At 43.0% G+C, this 21,488-nt stretch overlaps 2 long non-coding RNA genes across 2 annotated transcripts in view; both read right to left on the bottom strand.

Annotated features, from left to right (window-relative positions):
- The window catches only part of Gm46398, a 28,769-nt gene extending 13,626 nt beyond the window's left edge, over positions 1-15,143 (bottom strand). Inside the window, exons 1-2 of the long non-coding RNA XR_001780852.2 lie at positions 15,036-15,143; positions 215-316 (exon numbers count right to left, since the gene is read on the bottom strand). This is a non-coding gene — a long non-coding RNA (predicted gene, 46398). The remainder of the gene's footprint in view (positions 1-214; positions 317-15,035) is intronic.
- A 35-nt stretch (positions 15,144-15,178) lies between these two features.
- Gm30551 (predicted gene, 30551) overlaps positions 15,179-21,488 on the bottom strand; it is a 116,239-nt gene continuing 109,929 nt past the window's right edge. Inside the window, exons 2-4 of the long non-coding RNA NR_136924.1 lie at positions 20,366-20,422; positions 16,353-16,806; positions 15,179-15,729 (exon numbers count right to left, since the gene is read on the bottom strand). This is a non-coding gene — a long non-coding RNA (predicted gene, 30551). The remainder of the gene's footprint in view (positions 15,730-16,352; positions 16,807-20,365; positions 20,423-21,488) is intronic.

Here is a 21,488-nt window from a genome sequence, read left to right on the forward strand (position 1 = left end):
CACACTTGTCTACCTTCTTGCTCTTCACAGGGGGATTGAAATGCCACCTCTTCAGACACTCTCCTTGACCACCAAGAGGGCTTGTGCCAATGTCTGCCTCCCCAAGTCTCTCAGCAATGAGTTACTGTTGCCTTCATGGGCTTAACTGTGTTAGTCAACTCTTTAAACCTAAGGTAACCAACTTATAAGAAGAAGAGTGTGATTTTTTACTCACAGTTTTGAAGGTTCCACCAGCCAATGATCAGTTGAGCCCATTGCTTCTGGTACTGGAATAAGGCAGCATCATTGGAGAACATGGCCCAGCAGAAGTGCACGGCTCCAAAGTCAGGAAGCAAGAACGTGAAAGTAGAAGAAACTGACGCATCTTATCCCCCTCCGAGGGCACTCCCCTAATGACTAAAACCTGCCATACATCATAATCTATTAAAGGTCCCACCTGCCAGCACCATCATGCTGGGGCCTAGTCCTTAACACATGGATTTCCCAGGGACATTCAAGATCCAAATTATAATATCATTCCACCTCTAGTTGTTTCATTGTGTTTTTGTTGTAATCACCTCACTTAGTATACAGAATTCATGAAAGTAAGTCTATTATCTTTCTTGTTTAATCTTCTCTTTCCAGGGACTAGCCCAGTGCCTGGCCCTCCTAAGTGTTTGTTTGATGAAGGAATGAATGAACCCCAGCTCATTGCCATTGTCACTTCTTTGATGGAGAAAGAAGAGAGAAATGTTCTCTGCTGATGTGGGGAACGCTTCTCAGCATCTGTTTACAGTGCCCGGGGGAGTATTTCCCTTTAACAAGCCCAAGAATTTACATTTCCAAGAAACACATGTGGTTACTAGTGACATTAAACCGGTCGTGAGCAACCTTTTCTGGTTGAGAGCCAACTCAGGGAAAACACAAATGTTTATGATCAGCATTTTAAAATTTAATGTGGAAGTATCTTTAGTGAATCCTCTGGGGTGGGAGGAATAGTGTAGACTTTTACCATTGAGATGATGTACTTTGCTGATCAGATAAATGTTAATGAGCAAACAAACACTACTTTTAAGCTTCTAAAATGTGAATGTGAGCAGCAACCCGTATATAAATATGACATAATAAAAATATGTATTTTTGTCTTTGTTTCTCATCCCTGCCACAGACCTTGGGAAATGTGGAGTTTCCTGAGTGACAAAGGTGACCAGCAGCCTTTGTAATTCATAGCAAGCCCCTCCCAGCCATTCAGCAAAGACTACAGCGGGCTCAACTGTAGGATAGAGAGGGGTTGTCACAGGAACCAACCCTAGGATTAGGAGGCTGAAACTTTTAGCCCCAGACGTCTGGAAAGGGGAGAGATGCTAGAAGTGGGTTCAGCCCTGGATAGCAGTGACTTAATCACACAGACATGGGATGTGCACAAGAACATCACAGGGAGGAGTTAGGGAGCTGGAGGACACACGGACATGCTTAGAGGCTGGCAGCCTGCACAGGCATGAATGGTCTATGGCCTTCTTCACACTTTCCCTCCAAGTGTCTCTACCTTTACCTGTTCCTGAGTGGTAGCCTCTACAACAAGGGTCTTCCACCTTCTTACATCTTTAATACAGTTCCTCATGTCATGATGACTCCCCCAACCACAAAATTATTTTTGTGACTGCTTCATAACTGTAATTTTGCTACTGTTATGAACTGTAATGTAAGTGCCTGATATGCAGGACCTCAGAAACACAGCCCATGTGAAGGAGTCGCAACCCACAGGTTGAGAACCACTGCTATACAACAAGCTGAAAGCTGCGGCTGCAGTGCTCCGCTGAGCTCTGTGTTTCTGAACCTGAACAGTGGGTTGTGGGAAACTCTTCAGAGTGTGGAGGTCAGGCCATGAGGTAGCCGTGGCAACCCCACATCCAGCTTCTGAGGTAGGAGCAGTGAGGTGGGCCTGGGCTTTGTGGGATCTGATACTTAGTGCCAGAACTTGGGAGCGCATAATGCCAGAACTGAATTTTGATTGTGGGACAACCAGCTGGCATCTGGAAGTTGAAGAGATATTGGGGAAAAATGTTGCACACTTGAAGTCAGAAATGTTGATCATTTTTACAGTTAGCATCTATCAGACTTGTTTTGTTTTGTTTTGTTGCTTTTTTGTTTTGTTTTGTTTGTTTGTTTGTTTGTTTGTTTGTTTGATTGATTGATTGATTGATTGATTGACTGATTGATTTCTAGGACAGGGTTTCTCTGTATAACCCTGGCTGTCCTGGAACTCACTCTGTAGACCAGGCTGGCCTCAAACTCAGAAATCTGCCTGCCTCTGCCTCCTGAGTGCTGGGATTAAAGGCTGGGATTAAACCATTGCCCAGCTTCTATCAGACTTTTAAGTCATGGTTATCAAAGAAACCCAGGTACACACAAGTTATCTATTTTGGTTACAGATAACTACAATAGAACTTTTAATCCTTTTTTCATTATTGAACTATATATATATATATATATATATATATATATATATATATATATATACACACACACACACATACTATGTGAATATATAGCATATAGTGAATATAATATATAGTGTGAAATTTTAAGTAAACACACAACAGGATAGTTAACACTTCTACAGATAAGGGGAGATGCTGAAAAAATACTGGAGAATCTCAAACACATCAAATTAATCCGATCTTGAACAACATGGGAACACTACAATCCACCTTTAACAGATGGCAAAACCAAGCCTTAGTGCTGGGTCCGTGAGTCCAGCATTGCATGGCCACTGGAATACGTGACATTTCACTCACATCTCTACTACCAGGCTCTGTGTGAAAGTGTTAGAGTAAGAAGACAAATAAAATATGGTGCCCGAAACTCATACAGACCCTCCTCAGCCTGAGCCCCATCCTCCTTTCCCTATGAAGACTCTCTGCTCAGCCAGACACTAGAATCTGCAGAAAGACTGACACCATCACCAATTAATTCCCTGAGGCTTTTCTCTGCACCTGTCTCCCTGTCCTAGTCCCAGAACTTGCCAATCTTCAAGAACAAAAACCTAAGGGTTGGTGGCTATGCCTGAGGTGTAATGTCATCTGGAGGAGCCTGGGTCCTTACAGAACTCACTGGTGTACTAGAATACCTTTGTTCCTAGAGAGGAACATGAAGGCTGAATCTGGAGCACAGAGTAATGACTCTTTCAGATCACAATGAAAACCGTGGATCAGAGCATCTGGCTCAGCCACTGAGATTGCAGGCTGGAGGTAGAGCTGCATCAAGGGTGTGTCGTAACAGTGACAGGGACATGTGCAAGAGAATCAATGCTCATGGCAGGACTCATGTCCCCTGAGAGCTGCCAGAGGGACAGAGCAGGGACTTCCTAGGACTAAGCTGAGGTAAAAGCTTACGAGCATAAAATAAGTGCCAAGTTACTGCAACTGAAGCTCATAGAGTTGGTGTGCTGGCAGCACCCTGGATGATTAACCACTGCTTGTCCACTTAGGGGATCCATCCCATAATCAGCTTCCAAACGCTGACACCATTGCATACACTAGCAAGATTTTCCTGAAACGACCCAGATATGGCTGTCTCTTGTGAGACTATGCCAGGGCCTGGCAAACACAGAAGTGGATGCTCACAGTCAGCTATTGGATGGATCACAGGGCCCCCAATAGAGGAGCTAGAGAAAGTACCCAAGGAGCTGAAGGGATCTGCAATCCTATAGATGGAACAACAATATGAACTAACCAATACCCCGGAGCTCTTGACTCTAGCTGCATATGAATCAGAAGATGGCCTAGTCGGCCATCAGTGGAAAGAGAGGCCCATTGGTTGTGCAAACTTTATATGCCTCAGTACAGGGGAACGACAGGGCCAAGAAGTGGGAGTGGGTGGGTTGAGGAGTGGGTAGGGGAGCTGTGGGGGACTTTTGGGATAGCATTAGAAAGGTAAATGAAATAAATACCCACTAAATAAATAAATAAATACTTCAAATTCCTCCAACTCAGAACAAAACTCTTTTTGAGAATCTAGCATAAGGGGGAAACTAGAAATAATGGAGCATAAGCAATAGACAAATATTTGTGGATAGTTGATTATGTATAGGTCATGATATTAGGGGCTGTGTAGGACTGAGTAGGGCAGGCAGTCTTTCCTTGCAGAGCTTCATGTGCAGGAAACATAAGAGCATAACTATGATGTGATATACCAGGTGCTAAGAAGGGGTGGGAAGACATCAAAGAGATTTTACACTTATCAAGATGAAAAGATGCACACATATTCTTTTGCCCACAAGAGGCAAGGGAGAGGGTGGGATTGCCGGGGACACAGAGAACCTCAGGATTCAAGATTCCTGCGGCATAAAGCCTTCTATCTAACTACATGTGGCAGTGTGTTTACTATGGACTAATATGACTATAATGAGAGCTATATATGAGAGCTATAAGCCACCGATGTGTAACAGTGCTGTGCTTTGAGGTGGGTAACAGGTAATCTTGCCTGAAGGAAGGCCTGGTTTCATGAGTTTGAGACTCTGCCATTCTCCCAGCCAAGTGGGCTTGGGGCAAATCATTTAATATCTTTCAGCCTTAGGTTGGTTACTTCCCACTGGGCCCTCATCTGGACAGAATTTGAATCATTGTAATCCTTGATTCTTGGAACACTGTCATTGTGAGACCATCATATGGTGCAGATTCACCCCCATCATTTCATATAAATTATCCTTTTTGAACTGTTATATAATACCTCATTATGTGAATGTAGACATGGATCTCTGATCTATGTCAGAGTTGGCAGGATGTATCAGTGAAGAAAGGAGAAACTGTTAACTAAATAGAACTGTAAAATAAAATAATTGTCCATATGCTGAAAGATAAAAGAGGGTCTACTAAATGATCCCATGTGTAAAAATTGACTCCAGATGAATAAAAGTCTTGTGTGTCACAGTCCCATCTCTGAGACTCTCCAGGCATTCCACAAGCTGACTTGATGTGCATATAAAGCCTCAGGAACCCAGCCTAATCCAGCAAAATGACTGTGACCCCAATACTCAAGTCCACTCAGTGCCTAACACTGAAACAGGTAGGCATTATAGCATAGAGAACAAAGCCTAATGTCCTTAAAAACCAGGAGATCAGGGCATGTATCCCTCAGCCACATGTTGACTTGTATAGAAACCAGAATTGAAGGCAGCACCACATGGTTCCTGTGACCCCACACAAACACACCCATACTCCACATTGAGGTACATGATGCTGGCAGAGCTGGGAGCTAATTCAGTGGCTCTCATGTTCACTTGGCCTGTGCTCACACTGCTCAGAGGCTTAGGGAAACACCTGGCCTTCAGCCTGTGCCCTACCTTCACCATCCATTTAGACACAGGGGGCTATCAGGACTCAGTGGATATTACAGAGGAGGCATGGTGGTTCCATCTCTGCTTCCTTTCATGTACTTAGTGCCTGAGCCTATGCCAGTGTCTGCTCAAAGAGACTGACAAGCCAAAAGACTTGCCAGAAGCAATGTAAGCCTCCACAGAACCTGAGGAAGGCTGTATCACCCACTGGGACAACCATTTCCATTAAAGGAATAGCATACCTTGAACACTCCCAACCCATACTTGTTTACACCACACATGCCAATCCCCAACCCTGCCTGGTCTCTAGAAATAGTGTCCTTAACTGTGCCATAGCCTAAAGTCATTAATCACAGTCCCAGAGCCTATAAAGATATCACACTTCAGTGCCAAGCTAGAATTAAAACCAACATTGCCTACCAAACCAATACCCTAAAACATACTCTCAGGGTAAAGTCAGTTACTATGAAGCCTATTCCATAAATAGAGAGCATTGGTCCATAGGATGCACAAACCTCAAAGTAAGGACATAAGTAACACCAAAAGAGCAACATAATACAGTCAAATAACATAATAATTTCAATAATAGATTCCCCCAAAAAACTATATCTACAAAACACCTGATAAAGAATAACAAAAGGCAGACAGCCGGCCACCGTCCGGACCAGAGGACAGGTGTCCGCCTGGCTTGGGAGGCGGCCTCAGCCTCAGCAGCAGCGGTCGCCATCTGGGTTCCGGGACTCTGCGGGACCTAGGAAATTAGTCTGAACAGGTTAGAGGGTGCGCCAGAGAACCGGACAGCTTCTGGGACAGGCAGAAGCACAGAGCCGCTGAGGCAGCACCCTTGGCGGGCCGCAGACAGCCGGCCACCGTCCGGACCAGAGGACAGGTGTCCGCCTGGCTTGGGAGGCGGCCTCAGCCTCAGCAGCAGCGGTCGCCATCTTGGTTCCAGGACTCCCTGGAACTTAGGAATTTAGTCTGCACAGGTGAGAGTCAGCACCACAGAAGCTGACAGCTTCTGGGAACTGCCAAAGCAACACAGCTTCTGAGAGAGGCCCTGTTTTGGGCCTTCTTCTTCGACCAGGAGGAGGTCCAAAAACAAGATATCTGCGCACCATCCCTGTAAGAGAGCTTGCCAGCAGAGAGTGCTCTGAGCACTGAAACTCAGAGGAGAGAATCTGTCTCCCAGGTCGGCTGAGAGACGGTAACAGAATCACCAGAAGAACAATCTCTAAACAGAGTCAACTATAACTACTAACTCCAGAGATTACCAGATGGCGAAAGGTAAATGTAGGAATCTTACTAACAGGAACCAAGACCACTCACCATCATCAGAACCCAGCACTCCCACTTCGCCCAGTCCAGGGCACCCCAACACACCCGAAAACCTAGACCTAGATTTAAAAGCATATCTCATGATGATGGTAGAGGACATCAAGAAGGACTTTAATAAATCACTTAAAGAAATACAAAAGAACACTGCTAAAGAGTCACAAGTCCTTAAAGAAAAACAGGAAAACACAATCAAACAGGTAGAAGTCCTTACAGAAAAAGAGGAAAAAACATACAAACAGGTGATGGAAATGAACAAAACCATACTAGACCTAAAAAGGGAAGTAGACACAATAAAGAAAACTCAAAGTGAGGCAACACTGGAGATAGAAACCCTAGGAAAGAAATCTGGAACCATAGATTTGAGCATCAGCAACAAAATACAAGAGATGGAAGAGAGAATCTCAGGTGCAGAAGATTCCATAGAGAACATCGGCACAACAATCAAAGAAAATGGAAAATGCAAAAAGATCCTAACTCAAAATATCCAGGAAATCCAGGACACAATGAGAAGACCAAACCTACGAATAATAGGAGTGGATGAGAATGAAGATTTTCAACTCAAAGGACCAGCAAACATCTTCAACAAAATTATTGAAGAAAACTTCCCAAATATAAAGAAAGAGATACCTATAAACATACAAGAAGCCTACAGAACTCCAAATAGACTGGACCAGAAAAGAAATTCCTCCCGACACATAATAATCAGAACAACAAATGCACTAAATAAAGATAGAATACTAAAAGCAGTAAGGGAAAAAGGTCAAGTAACATACAAAGGCAAGCCTATCAGAATTACACCAGATTTTTCACCAGAGACTATGAAAGCCAGAAGAGCCTGGACAGATGTTATACAGACACTAAGAGAACACAAATTCCAGCCCAGGCTACTATACCCAGCCAAACTCTCAGTTACCATAGATGGAGAAACCAAAGTATTCCACGACAAAACCAAATTCACACATTATCTCTCCACGAATCCAGCCCTTCAAAGGTTAATAACAGAAAAAAAACAATACAAGAACGGGAACAATGCCCTAGAAAAAACAAGAAGGTAATCCCTCAACAAACCTAAAAGAAGACAGCCACAAGAACAGAATGCCAACTTTAACAACAAAAATAACAGGAAGCAACAATTACTTTTCCTTAATATCTCTTAACATCAATGGTCTCAACTCGCCAATAAAAAGACATAGACTAACAAACTGGCTACACAAACAAGACCCAACATTTTGCTGTTTACAGGAGACACATCTCAGAGAAAAAGATAGACACTACCTCAGAATAAAAGGCTGGAAAACAATTTTCCAAGCAAATGGTATGAAGAAACAAGCTGGAGTAGCCATCCTAATATCTGATAAGATTGACTTCCAACCCAAAGTCATCAAAAAAGACAAGGAGGGGCACTTCGTTCTCATCAAAGGTAAAATCCTCCAAGAGGAACTCTCAATTCTGAATATCTATGCTCCAAATACAAGGGCAGCCACATTCATTAAAGAAACTTTAGTAAAGCTCAAAGCACACATTGCACCTCACACAATAATAGTGGGAGACTTCAACACACCACTTTCACCAATGGACAGATCATGGAAACAGAAACTAAACAGGGACACACTGAAACTAACAGAAGTGATGAAACAAATGGATCTGACAGATATCTACAGAACATTTTATCCTAAAACAAAAGGATATACCTTCTTCTCAGCACCTCATGGTACCTTCTCCAAAATTGATCACATAATAGGTCACAAAACAGGCCTCAACAGATTCAAAAATATTGAAATTGTCCCATGTATCCTATCAGATCACCATGCACTAAGGCTGATCTTCAATAAAAAAGAAATAACAGAAAGCCAACACTCACGTGGAAACTGAACAACACTCTTCTCAATGATACCTTGGTCAAGGAAGGAATAAAGAAAGAAATTAAAGACTTTTTAGAGTTTAATGAAAATGAAGCCACAACGTACCCAAACCTTTGGGACACGATGAAAGCATTTCTAAGAGGGAAACTCATAGCTCTGAGTGCCTCCAAGAAGAAACGGGAGAGAGCACATACTAGCAGCTTGACAACACATCTAAAAGCTCTAGAAAAAAAGGAAGCAAATTCACCCAAGAGGAGTAGACAGCAGGAAATAATCAAACTCAGGGGTGAAATCAACCAAGTGGAAACAAGAAGAACTGTTCAAAGAACTAACCAAACGAGGAGTTGGTTCTTTGAGAAAATCAACAAGATAGATAAACCCTTAGCTAGACTCACTAGAGGGCACAGAGACAAAATCCTAATTAACAAAATCAGAACTGAAAAGGGAGACATAACAACAGATCCTGAAGAAATCCAAAACACCATCAGATCCTTCTACAAAAGGCTATACTCAACAAAACTGGAAAACCTGGATGAAATGGACAAATTTCTGGACAGATACCAGGTACCAAAGTTGAATCAGGATCAAGTTGACCTTCTAAACAGTCCCATATCCCCTAAAGAAATAGAAGCAGTTATAAATAGTCTCCCAGCCAAAAAAAGCCCAGGACCAGATGGGTTTAGTGCAGAGTTCTATCAGACCTTCAAAGAAGATCTAATTCCAGTTCTGCACAAACTTTTTCACAAGATAGAAGTAGAAGGTACTCTACCCAACTCATTTTATGAAGCCACTATTACTCTGATACCTAAACCACAGAAATATCCAACAAAGAGAGAGAACTTCAGACCAATTTCTCTTATGAATATCGATGCAAAAATCCTCAATAAAATTCTCGCTAACCGAATCCAAGAACACATTAAAGCAATCATCCATCCTGACCAAGTAGGTTTTATTTCAGGGATGCAGGGATGGTTTAATATACGAAAATCCATCAATGTAATCCACTATATAAACAAACTCAAAGACAAAAACCACATGATCATCTCGTTAGATGCAGAAAAAGCATTTGACAAGATCCAACACCCATTCATGATAAAAGTTTTGGAAAGATCAGGAATTCAAGGCCCATACCTAAACATGATAAAAGCAATCTACAGCAAACCAGTAGCCAACATCAAAGTAAATGGAGAGAAGCTGGAAGCAATCCCACTAAAATCAGGGACTAGACAAGGCTGCCCACTTTCTCCCTACCTTTTCAACATAGTACGTGAAGTATTAGCCAGAGCAATTCGACAACAAAAGGAGATCAAGGGGATACAAATTGGAAAGGAGGAAGTCAAAATATCACTTTTTGCAGATGATATGATAGTATATATAAGTGACCCTAAAAATTCCACCAGAGAACTCCTAAACCTGATAAACAGCTTCAATGAAGTAGCTGGATATAAAATTAACTCAAACAAGTCAATGGCCTTTCTCTACACAAAGAATAAACAGGCTGAGAAAGAAATTAGGGAAACAACACCCTTCTCAATAGTCACAAATAATATAAAATATCTCGGCGTGACTCTAACTAAGGAAGTGAAAGATCTGTATGATAAAAACTTCAAATCTCTGAAGAAAGAAATTAAAGAAGATCTCAGAAGATGGAAAGATCTCCCATGCTCATGGATTGGCAGGATCAACATTGTAAAAATGGCTATCTTGCCAAAAGCAATCTACAGATTCAATGCAATCCCCATCAAAATTCCAACTCAATTCTTCAACGAATTAGAAGGAGCAATTTGCAAATTCATCTGGAATAACAAAAAACCTAGGATAGCAAAAACTCTTCTCAAGGATAAAAGAACCTCTGGTGGAATCACCATGCCTGACCTAAAGCTTTACTACAGAGCAATTGTGGTAAAAACTGCATGGTACTGGTATAGAGACAGACAAGTAGACCAATGGAATAGAATTGAAGACCCAGAAATGAACCCACACACCTATGGTCACTTGATCTTCGACAAGGGAGCTAAAACCATCCAGTGGAAGAAAGACAGCATTTTCAACAATTGGTACTGGCACAACTGGTTGTTATCATGTAGAAGAATGCGAATCGATCCATACTTATCTCCTTGTACTAAGGTCAAATCTAAATGGATCAAAGAACTTCACATAAAACCAGAGACACTGAAACTTATAGAGGAGAAAGTGGGGAAAAGCCTTGAAGATATGGGCACAGGGGAAAAATTCCTGAACAGAACAGCAATGGCTTGTGCTGTAAGATCGAGAATTGACAAATGGGACCTAATGAAACTCCAAAGTTTCTGCAAGGCAAAAGACACTGTCAATAAGACAAAGAGACCACCAACAGATTGGGAAAGGATCTTTACCTATCCTAAATCAGATAGGGGACTAATATCCAACATATATAAAGAACTCAAGAAGGTGGACTTCAGAAAATCAAATAACCCCATTAAAAAATGGGGCTCAGAACTGAACAAAGAATTCTCACCTGAGGAATACCGAATGGCAGAGAAGCACCTGAAAAAATGTTCAACATCCTTAATCATCAGGGAAATGCAAATCAAAACAACCCTGAGATTCCACCTCACACCAGTCAGAATGGCTAAGATCAAAAATTCAGGTGACAGCAGATGCTGGCGAGGATGTGGAGAAAGAGGAACACTCCTCCATTGTTGGTGGGATTGCAGGCTTGTACAACCACTCTGGAAATCCGTCTGGCGGTTCCTCAGAAAATTGGACATAGTACTACCGGAGGATCCAGCAATACCTCTCCTGGGCATATATCCAGAAGATGCCCCAACTGGTAAGAAGGACACATGCTCCACTATGTTCATAGCAGCCTTATTTATAATAGCCAGAAGCTGGAAAGAACCCAGATGCCCCTCAACAGAGGAATGGATACAGAAAATGTGGTACATCTACACAATGGAGTACTACTCAGCTATTAAAAAGAATGAATTTATGAAATTCCTAGCCAAATGGATGGACCTGGAGGGCATCATCCTGAGTGAGGTAACACATTCACAAAGGAATTCACACAATATGTACTCACTGATAAGTGGATATTAGCCCAAAACCTAGGATACCCAAGATATAAGATACAATTTCCTAAACACATGAAACTCAAGAAAAATGAAGACTGAAGCGTGGACACTATGCCCCTCCTTAGAAGTGAGAACAAAACACCCTTGGAAGGAGTTACAGAGACAAAGTTTGGAGCTGAGATGAAAGGATGGACCATGTAGAGACTGCCATATCCAGGGATCCACCCTTATAATCAGCATCCAAACGCTGACACCATTGCATACACTAGCAAGATTTTATCGAAAGGACCCAGATGTAGCTGTCTCTTGTGAGACTATGCCGGGGCCTAGCAAACACAGAAGTGGATGCTCACAGTCAGCTAATGGATGGATTACAGGGCTCCCAATGGAGGAGCTAGAGAAAGTACCCAAGGAGCTAAAGGGATCTGCAACCCTATAGGTGGATCAACATTATGAACTAACCAGTACCCCAGAGCTCTTGACTCTAGCTGCATATATATCAAAAGATAGCCTAGTCGGCCATCACTGGAAAGAGAGGCCCATTGGACACGCAAACTTTATATGCCCCAGAACAGGGGAACGCCAGGGCCAAAAAGGGGGAGTGGGCGGGTAGGGGAGTGGGGGTGGGTGGGTATGGGGGACTTTTGGTATAGCATTGGAAATGTAAATGAGCTAAATACCTAATAAAAAATGGAAAAAAAAAAGAATAACAAAAAAAAAAAACCTCCATGAGATACAAGAAACGGGTAGATAATTGAAACAAAACAATGAATTAAAAAATTCAAAAAAATATTTAAATGGTGAAAAAGAACCAAACATAAATCTTGAAATAAAAAGTGTAATAAGATACATAAAAAAATTATAGTCAAAGATCTAGATGAGGTAAAAGAGAATTTGTACTTGAAGTATTCTAAAATATCCCACTTGGAAAAGAGAAAGTTAAAGAAAGAAGGGGGGATGAGGGAGGAAGAGACGGAGAAGTGAACAGAGGAGAAAGAAAGGCAAAGGAAGGAGAGAGACAGAAAGGAGAAAAGGGAAGAAAAGATACAGCAAGGGACCAGAGAAGGGGAGGCAATAGGATGGGAGAGAGGATGAAAGAGACCTTGAGGTCTTTGGACACCATTAAATGGATGTATGTTGAGTATATCTGAAGGAAGAAAAGAGAGAGGGGGACATATTCTAAAACCCTGTCAATGAACTAATAGTTAAGAACATCCCTGATCTTTGGAAAGATATGAACCCCCATGTATGTGTATAGGACTATATATAAACATAACAGGAAAAAACTCTCACCAGTTTATTATAGTGAAGCCATTGGTGTTCAAAGACAAAGAATTTCAAAAACAGCAAAAGAAAGGGGACTTCTTTGAACTAACAGCTCATTTCTCAGCCGAAAGCATAAAAGCTCAGGTAGAAATGGAAATATGTATCCAAGTCGCAAGAGAAAACAACTTCCAACCGAGAACACTACACCTGAAGGTTAGTCTGCAGAGATGAAGAAGAGAGAAAGAGAAACGTCTTCTAAAATAAGGGAGCTCATCTCTACCCAATTCACCGATCAAAGAAGCTGAAGAGAAACTAAACCAAGGTCACTACAGTAATAAAAAGCTGAGAGTGTAAGTCTTACTGAGGGAACAGATACACAAAAGATAAAGAATAAAGCAGTGTGAACATAGTATACCACCAAACCCAGAGATGAGGAAGAAAAAATGGAATTATCAAGAAGTTAAAAGAAATGTAGTAAAATCCCAGAATAAGTCTTTACCTGCCAATAATAATAATAAATGTAAACAAACTACATTATCTAATTAAAAGATTCAGACTGCTTAAATGGATAACAGAATAGACCCATCAATACACTGCCTATAAGAACCTCACTAGTAATGGTGCACACAGCCTGAAAATAAAATGTGAAAAAAAGTTAGACAAGCAAGACAGTGAGACAGACAAGCATAGGAATAGTTAGCAACCTAGGACTCCACTTGACTTTGGGCTATACTCTCATTCCTTCTCTAGCAATGCACTTACACAACCTGGCAACCCCCAACACACTAGCGGGTACACTCCGTTCCAAGTGATGCAATAGATGGTTCCTCCCTTGGCAGCCCTTTAAAAACTCTCCTTTTTTTATGTTAGCTTTGCATTCAAAAAACGGTCGTGAGACATGCTAGGGACCTAAAGGAAGGAGGCTCATCTAGCCTAGTACTCTAGTTTTGAGTAATTGCACGATAAGGCAAATTGTGTCCTCTGAGTAAATTATGAGAGACAATCCCTTAATTAGTCATCTCATGTGTCTGCATGATCGGGCATGCTTATACTTAAAATCAGATATATCCTAGGAAGGGACATGTATGTCGAATAAAAGCTTGCAGAACCCAAGCCTATCAATCAATACAGAGAACTACCCTGACTACACCCCCTAGTAACCAGCCCCTCCTGCTCCCAAATCCCATAAAAGAAAGCCCCCAAACAATAACTAAGGTCCCCAGGTACTCCAGCTCAGGAAGCTGCTCTCTTGCTACCTTTCCCAGGTACTCCAGCTCAGGAAGCTGCTCTCTTGATGCCTTTTTGCTTTTTTTTTTTTTTTTTTTTTTTTTTTTTTTTTTTTTTGCTTTTGTGCTTTTTCAAGTCACAGAATAAACCATGGGAAACTTGAAAACATCCAGCCCAGTCTGAGACCACAAACACCGTAACTGAGTTGGATTTACCTGTGCAAGGCAGACACAGGAAAAGAAATATCTATGTTCTCTCATATGTGAAAGTCAGGGAGGTGGTTTTTGGTTTTGTTCTTGAATACGGAATCAATCCAACCACTTCCAGAACATTCTTTCCTCCTCCTGGAATTGCGATGCATGGGGTGGGTGCTGGTGCAGTTGGAAGGATCGGAAGACAAATTTGTATTCTCCTTCCCCGGCTGACTGTGAGGATCCAAACCAGTTCCTCAATGGCTCTGAGTTTCTAATTCGCCATTCTTCAAGTCAAATCATCCTTTGTCTTTCCAATCATGGGGGTAATGTAATATAAAGTTATCAACGTACATTAAAAGAATGGGCCAGTAAGATGGCTCAGCAGGTAAAAGCACTTATCACCAAACCTGATGATTTGTGTTCCATCCCAGAAACTCACATAGTGGAAGGAGAGACTGACTCCAACAAGTTATCTCTGACCTCTGAACATCAGTGGCATACACACACACTCACACACACATGCTCACACACATCCTTACCACATACACACACATACTCACACATATAAATACTAACATACACACACACACATATACAATAAATAAATATTTCAGAGGTATTAATTTTGGTTAGTGAACATGGAGAACTCAAGCTGACACTAAACTAGAGGTTTTCTCCCAGTTTGACTTTCGAAATTCCAGGAGGTACTACAGAGGCTGAGTGAGAAGGGAGAAAACTACCTATCAATGGTAGGAACCTATAAGTAACAGCTACTACCTACCTGGGGAGATATGCCCACTAATACAATAGTAGCATTGTTGCGGCTGGCCCGCAGCTGGCAACGAACGGTTTAACTGAGATGGCAACTCGGGCTGAAAGAGAAGAACTAGACGGGCAGAAGAAAGAACGAAGCCAAGTCAAAAGTCACTCTGATCAAAGCTCAATTTTTACTGTTGCAACACTCAGTTATGAAGGAAGGGGGAGGGGACCCGATTCCCACCAAATAATCTCGGAGTCCAGTAGCAGGGTGAGCACGTGATGGCTTCGGAACAGCAAGGCGGCAGGTTCTAGCAGTGGGCGTGGCAGAACGAATGAGCAGGAAGCTCCACCCCAGAGCCAGCAAGTTTCAGGCTGGGGGAGGGGAGACTACATAGCATGACTATTTTGAGTAAGCAATTGTTTTCTATTTGGAACTGAGGCCAACTTTGTCAAGAGCCTGTGGCTGGCAAGGTCAAAGGCCCTAGGGGTAATCTACCATAGCCATTTTGCTAAATGGGCATGCTATCAAGCTGCCTTCTGAATGCACACCCATAGCAATGCTGCTGTCGGCCTTCACCAGAGAAGCTCAGTTTCACACTGGGTGCCAGTTAGTGCTGATGCTCACACGTGGTCACAGTGTTGAGGGTAAGTGACAGTTGAGTGCCCAGTCCTCGATGGAACATCTGTATCAAACCCATGCCGAGGTTCAGGGAGCACTGCAGAAGATGAGACAGAAAAGAAGTGTAAACCACAGAGGATGAGGAGGGAGCGCTGCTGAACAGTACTGTCTAGACACTGCATGACCACTGCATCCAGGAACTAACAGCAGCTATGGTTGGCTGAACGTGACCTGGACAACATTGAGTCCAACATTATTTCATCATGCATGGCGAGGGACTCATGAGGCTCCACCCTCCTGATGGACAGTTCACTGTGGCTGGGGGAGAGGCTATCATTTTCTTCAATGGGTAAAGCGGCTGATAAGTTTGCCCATGCTCCAGCAAATAAGCCCCCACTCATGCCCCTGTTAGCAATGCTAATTAGATTCAATAAGGGAGAGACAGACAGACAGACAGACAGACAGACAGACAGACAGACAGACAGAGAGCGAAGACAAAGTGGGTGTCAGGATTGTTGAAATGAAGAATCATTGGGAAGGGAGAGGAGGATGAGAGATGGCAATGGAGGGGGTGAAAATAACCAAAATTCATTATATACATGTACAGCATTGCCATTTCTTTAATTTGTGTTTTAAATGCCTCAATGACTTGAAAACCTTAACGGGGTAGGCAGAGGCAGAATAGACAGCACTTTGCACAATCCCGTGGTGCCCACTCACCAGTGTGGATATGCCTGGGCCACCTGCCAGGTGCTAAAGGTCAAGCTAAATCCAGCAGCCGTGCCTTCGGAGGGTTGTAGTCCAGCAGCCGTGCCCTCGGAGGGTCGCAGTCCAGCAGCCGTGCCCTCGGAGGGTCGCAGTCCAGCAGCCGTGCCCTCGGAGGGTCGCAGTCCAGCAGCCGTGCCCTCGGAGGGTTCGCAGTCCAGCAGCCGTGCCCTCGGAGGGTTCGCAGTCCAGCAGCCGTGCCCTCGGAGGGTCGCAGTCCAGCAGCCGTGCCCTCGGAGGGTCGCAGTCCAGCAGCCGTGCCCTCGGAGGGTCGCAGTCCAGCAGCCGTGCCCTCGGAGGGTCGCAGTCCAGCAGCCGTGCCCTCGGAGGGTCGCAGTCCAGCAGCCGTGCCCTCGGAGGGTCGCAGTCCAGTGGAGATCATCGGTAAGCTCACCGTCCCACTGCACAGCTGAATATGGGGGACCCAGGGGAGCAAGGGAAACTACCATTGCCTAATGGTGTCAGATTGGCACTCTACCCCCTCTCCACCCCAGTGATACAGGCGAGGCGAGTGGGCTGCCTCTTACCCAGGTGCCCGGAACAGCTTTTTTTAGCCCATCTCATCTTCTCTGGTTTTGTTCAATTTTCTGCAAGCTTTTCTGTCTGGCTCAGTTATCTCTCTTTATCCCTCAGAACCATTGAGGTAATTCCATTGACTGGTAGGAAGACTCCTGTCAGAGCAGAACAGGGTCGGTCCAGCCCTGCAGCCCCCTCCCACACCCTGATCAGACACACTACCTGACTATTTAGGTTAGCCAGGGCTTACCACAACCAGGTTTTTCTAGTATAATTTTTAAATTTCTAGATATAGACTTTCTTATCTTAACTACACTTGAGGATGCATTTCACAGCATCAAAGGCATCCTGGGTTGTTTGAGGATTGTTTTTTTTTTTTTTTTGATTTGGTGGGTTGCTTGGTTGGTGGGTTGCTTGCTTGCTTGCTTGCTTGCTTGCTTGGATACAACATCTTGCTTTGTAGCTCATTCTAGCCTTAAATTCTCAATCTGCCTGCCTCAGTTTCCTTCCCGCTGCCATGATACCACTCCTGGCTTGACTTGTTTTAAAGTGAGTTAAGATGCCATAAGAGGGGTCTATTCATCTTGATTCCCACATCAAAACTGATCTAAATTCAAAAATCTGGAAATAAGAAAGTGAAAAGTAGCTGAAGAGGTAGGGATTGGGGGTGCCATGAGAAAGGTGCTGTGCTTGGGGCCAAGGAACTGGGCAGTAAACCATGGGGTCTAAGACAAGTCATTTAACCTTTCAGATTCCCAAACCTCATGTTTCATCACCTTCCTCATGACTTCAGTGACAAAATCAAATTCATGGATTACCAGAAACATGGCCTTATAAACTGTTGAGACTTCAGTCAGTAAATACCCATATAATAAATGGAGACTCAGGCACTGGGTGCCCTTCTAATAAACACACCAGCTCCATGGAGGTAAAATCAGGGTCAGCTCTTGCTCCCTATGTACCTCAGTGCTTGGCAATGATGAAGGAAAGACAAGACTAGACAGATCAAGCCATCCATGAAGGAGGAAGTGCCAGGTCTTCACATATTTGTGAAGCTTACTGCTTGCTGCTAGAAATAAAAATATTGCCTGAGACTCCCCTGCTGTCTTTTCTGTTTACACGTGTGGCTCAAATCCCTTTTGTGTGAGGTGTGGAAGAACCAATCTAGACCAGTGATCACTCTGCTGTAGATTAATAGCAGTCTTGACCTTGAGTGCCCTTGTGGGGACAGGACTGGGAATGCCAATGTCACAATAGTGAGACCTTCCATTTTTCTGGTGCTTTGCCATTGACCAACCATCAACCAAACTACTTACTTCACCCTGGTCTTCAAAACATTCTATAGGTATGACAACTCATACCCACTTTCTAAAAGAAGATAAGGACTCAAGGAGTATAGAAACATTGATCTAACAAGGGCTCTAAGTGGCAGAGGTAGGATACAGATATTTTTCAGTCAACCCTTAGCACATAGTGGTGAAGACAATAATGAGGATGTTGTTCCTTTTGCTGAGATCCTGTAGCCACCAATAGCACTATTTTTTTTATTCATCTTTAGTTTGCTAGAGTTGCTGTTATATTGACCCCCAGAGTGTAGAGTAGAGCATCTCTGAGCAAACAAAAGCAACCAAACCTTTTGGAGTAGGATACACAATAGGTAAAGTGGGATAATCTTAAGGTTATAGGGAGAAAATCTGGGGGATAATAATAAGAGAGAGTTTTAAGTGGAGAGAGGGATGGAAAGGTCGGTTGTAAAGGATAGTGCTTCCTCTTAAAGCCATGGGTTATCAAATAAAAATCTGATTGCCAAGTATGGACTATTTCCCCTCAAGAAGGTCCAGTGGCTGGGAAGAAAAAGTTATCAGTGGTGTTATCCAGCTGTGAACCCTGTAAACTACAATAATGACTGGTGTGGCAAGACATGCCCATGAGTATAATGATGACACAAAGGTTGCAGGATAACCAACCACTGCCTGCTCTACAAGAGGAAATGTGGCCCTGTACTGTAAATCTGGCCAAGAACCCATGGTTAGGAGTTCACAGGACCTAGAAGTGAACCTACTACTGTTATTCTACTAAATGGACACAGAATCAAACTGCCTCCTAAATCTGCATCTCTATATTCATAGACTAGAGAAGCCCTCCAACCTCATCAGCCAAACTGTGTCCTGGATGGTATTTCACTCAGAAACTCATCACTGGTCCAAGGGCAGAAAATAAAGAAATAGTGTTCGTCCACAAATGAAGCATCTAGATCATCCTTCTTCAAGGCTAAAGAAACATTACTCACCAAGGAGATGAAAGACTGTAAGGACCAGAGGTTGCCAGAGATGGAAATGGAAATGTTTTCTGTATATGACTGGACCACTACATTTATAAATTCACAGCAACTCTGATCACTTACACAAGATAAAGGCATTCTTCATTTCAGCATAGAAGGAGAAAGGGTTCATTAGTCCCCACCAGTGACTGGAGTAGCTATGGATAGCTATGGATAGCTGATGGCTTCTAGGAGAGAAGGGGTTGGGTTTCTTTAAAGATGAGGCCCCTGGTAGTCCAACCATACTCCAGTGGATGTTCTCACACCAGGAGAATATGGGTAGTATGAATTAGACACGATGAGTTATTTTTTTAAAACCCTGAAAGTGGAGGGTGAGATAGGAGAAGACCTTGCAGTACAAAGTGGCAAGAATGGGAATGGATATGATCAAATTCCATTATGTAAAAGTCTCAAAGAACTAGTGAAAATATTATATTAAAAAATAATCTTTAACTTTGACTTTATGAATAATCAACTCTAGACTGAGCATGTGGCTCAAGAGCAGGTCACTTGTCCAGGTCAATACCCAGCACTGCTAAATAATAACAACCAACCACAAATATGCTGGTAAGTTTATGCCAACTTGGCACAAGCTGCAGTCATCAGAGAGGAGCCTCAATTGAGAAAAATCCCTCCATAAGATCAGGCTATAGGCAAGCCTAGGAGGTATTTTTATTAATTAGTGATTGGCCAGGGAGGGCCCAGCCCACTGTGGGTGGTGCCATCCCTAGGCAGGTGGTCTTGAGTTCTATAAGAAAGCAGGCTGAGCAAGCCATAAGGAGCAAGCCAGTAAGCAGCACTCCTCCATGGCCTCTGCATCAGCTCTTGCCTCCAGGTTCCTGGTCTACATGAGTTCCTGCCTTCGCTGCTTTTGGTGATGAACTGTTCTATGGAACTGTGCGTGAAATAAACCCTTTCCTCCCAACTCTCCTTTGGTAATGGTGTTTTATCATAGCAGCTAAGACAGAAAGCAGTGATAAAGAACAATTTCCCCTGGTAAGTTAGAAATAACAAAAAGTTGATACAGATGTATCAAAGTCACACCCGTAGCAAAATCTGCATGCATGTTTACCGGTGTTGAACATACATATGCACTATGACAAGCTTTTAAACGTTATTCTTCCATACCCACCAAGAGCCACGACGTTGTTCACATACTCCAAACCAGTAGAAGCCTTGGGAATCTAGCCTAAGGAAATAATTCAAAATAGAAAAAAAAAAATATAAGAAGACAGAAAATGCCTTGCTGAGCCCTGGTCATCAAGTTCTCCCTTAGAGAGCAATGAGATAGTTGGTTATCATTTTAATAAATTTACCTTTTGTTTAAACTAACTTGAGTTGGTTCCTTGTTGTCTGGTACCATATCTGTCATTGATATATATATTCACACATAAAGATAGTTAACCCAGGTATTAATGTTCTCTCTTTTATCATTCCAAGTTGGCCTTTCCAGTCACATGACCTCCATCCCTCTAACTTCATCAGTCCCAAAGATCTGGCCAGTGGAAACTAATGTGGCCTCTTCTTTCTTGAGAGGTCACAAGTGAGTGGGTTTTTGACCTTTATACACAGAGTCAATTACACTGATGGTTAAAACACTGCTGGATCAAATCACACCATACACCTACCCTCTGACAGCTTTCTGACGGACTTTTGTGTAAGGCCTGAGAAGGAATGCTTCTAGCAGGTTCCAGGTTTAGAAACCATACCTCAAAGTTTCCAGCAATGCTTCACCTAAACACCCCCACCAAGATCCTTCTAACCAGCGGAGTCCCAGACCCTCCCTCCCTGAAGCTCTCACAGGTTAGAGCTGTCTCTGAGGTTCTTCAGAGAGAAAAGGCCCTGTTTCTCCTTCTGAAGAAAAGGAGGGAGGGAGAGAGGGAGGGAAGGAAGGAGGGAGGGAGGGAGGGAGGGAGGGAGGGAGGGAGGGAGGGAGGGAGGGAGAGAGGGAAGGAAGGAAGGTAAATTAGCCACAATAGCAAAAGAAGAAACATGAGCCAAGCTTATTAGTTTGCCAGGCCAGTAAATATCATGAAAGAATGAGAGCTAGCTACTTCACTGAAGCTGTTTATCGGGTTTAAGAGTTCTCTGGTGGAATTTTTAGGGTCACATATATACTATCATATCATCTGCAAAAAGTGATATTTTGACTTCTTCCTTTCCAATTTGTATCCCCTTGATCTCCTTTTGTTGTCGAATTGCTCTGGCTAGGACTTCAAGTACAATGTTGAATAGGTGGGGAGAAAGTGGGCAGC

Source organism: Mus musculus, chromosome 13 (genome assembly GCF_000001635.26).
Source record: "Mus musculus strain C57BL/6J chromosome 13, GRCm38.p6 C57BL/6J".
Classification (NCBI taxonomy): Eukaryota; Metazoa; Chordata; class Mammalia; order Rodentia; family Muridae; genus Mus; species Mus musculus.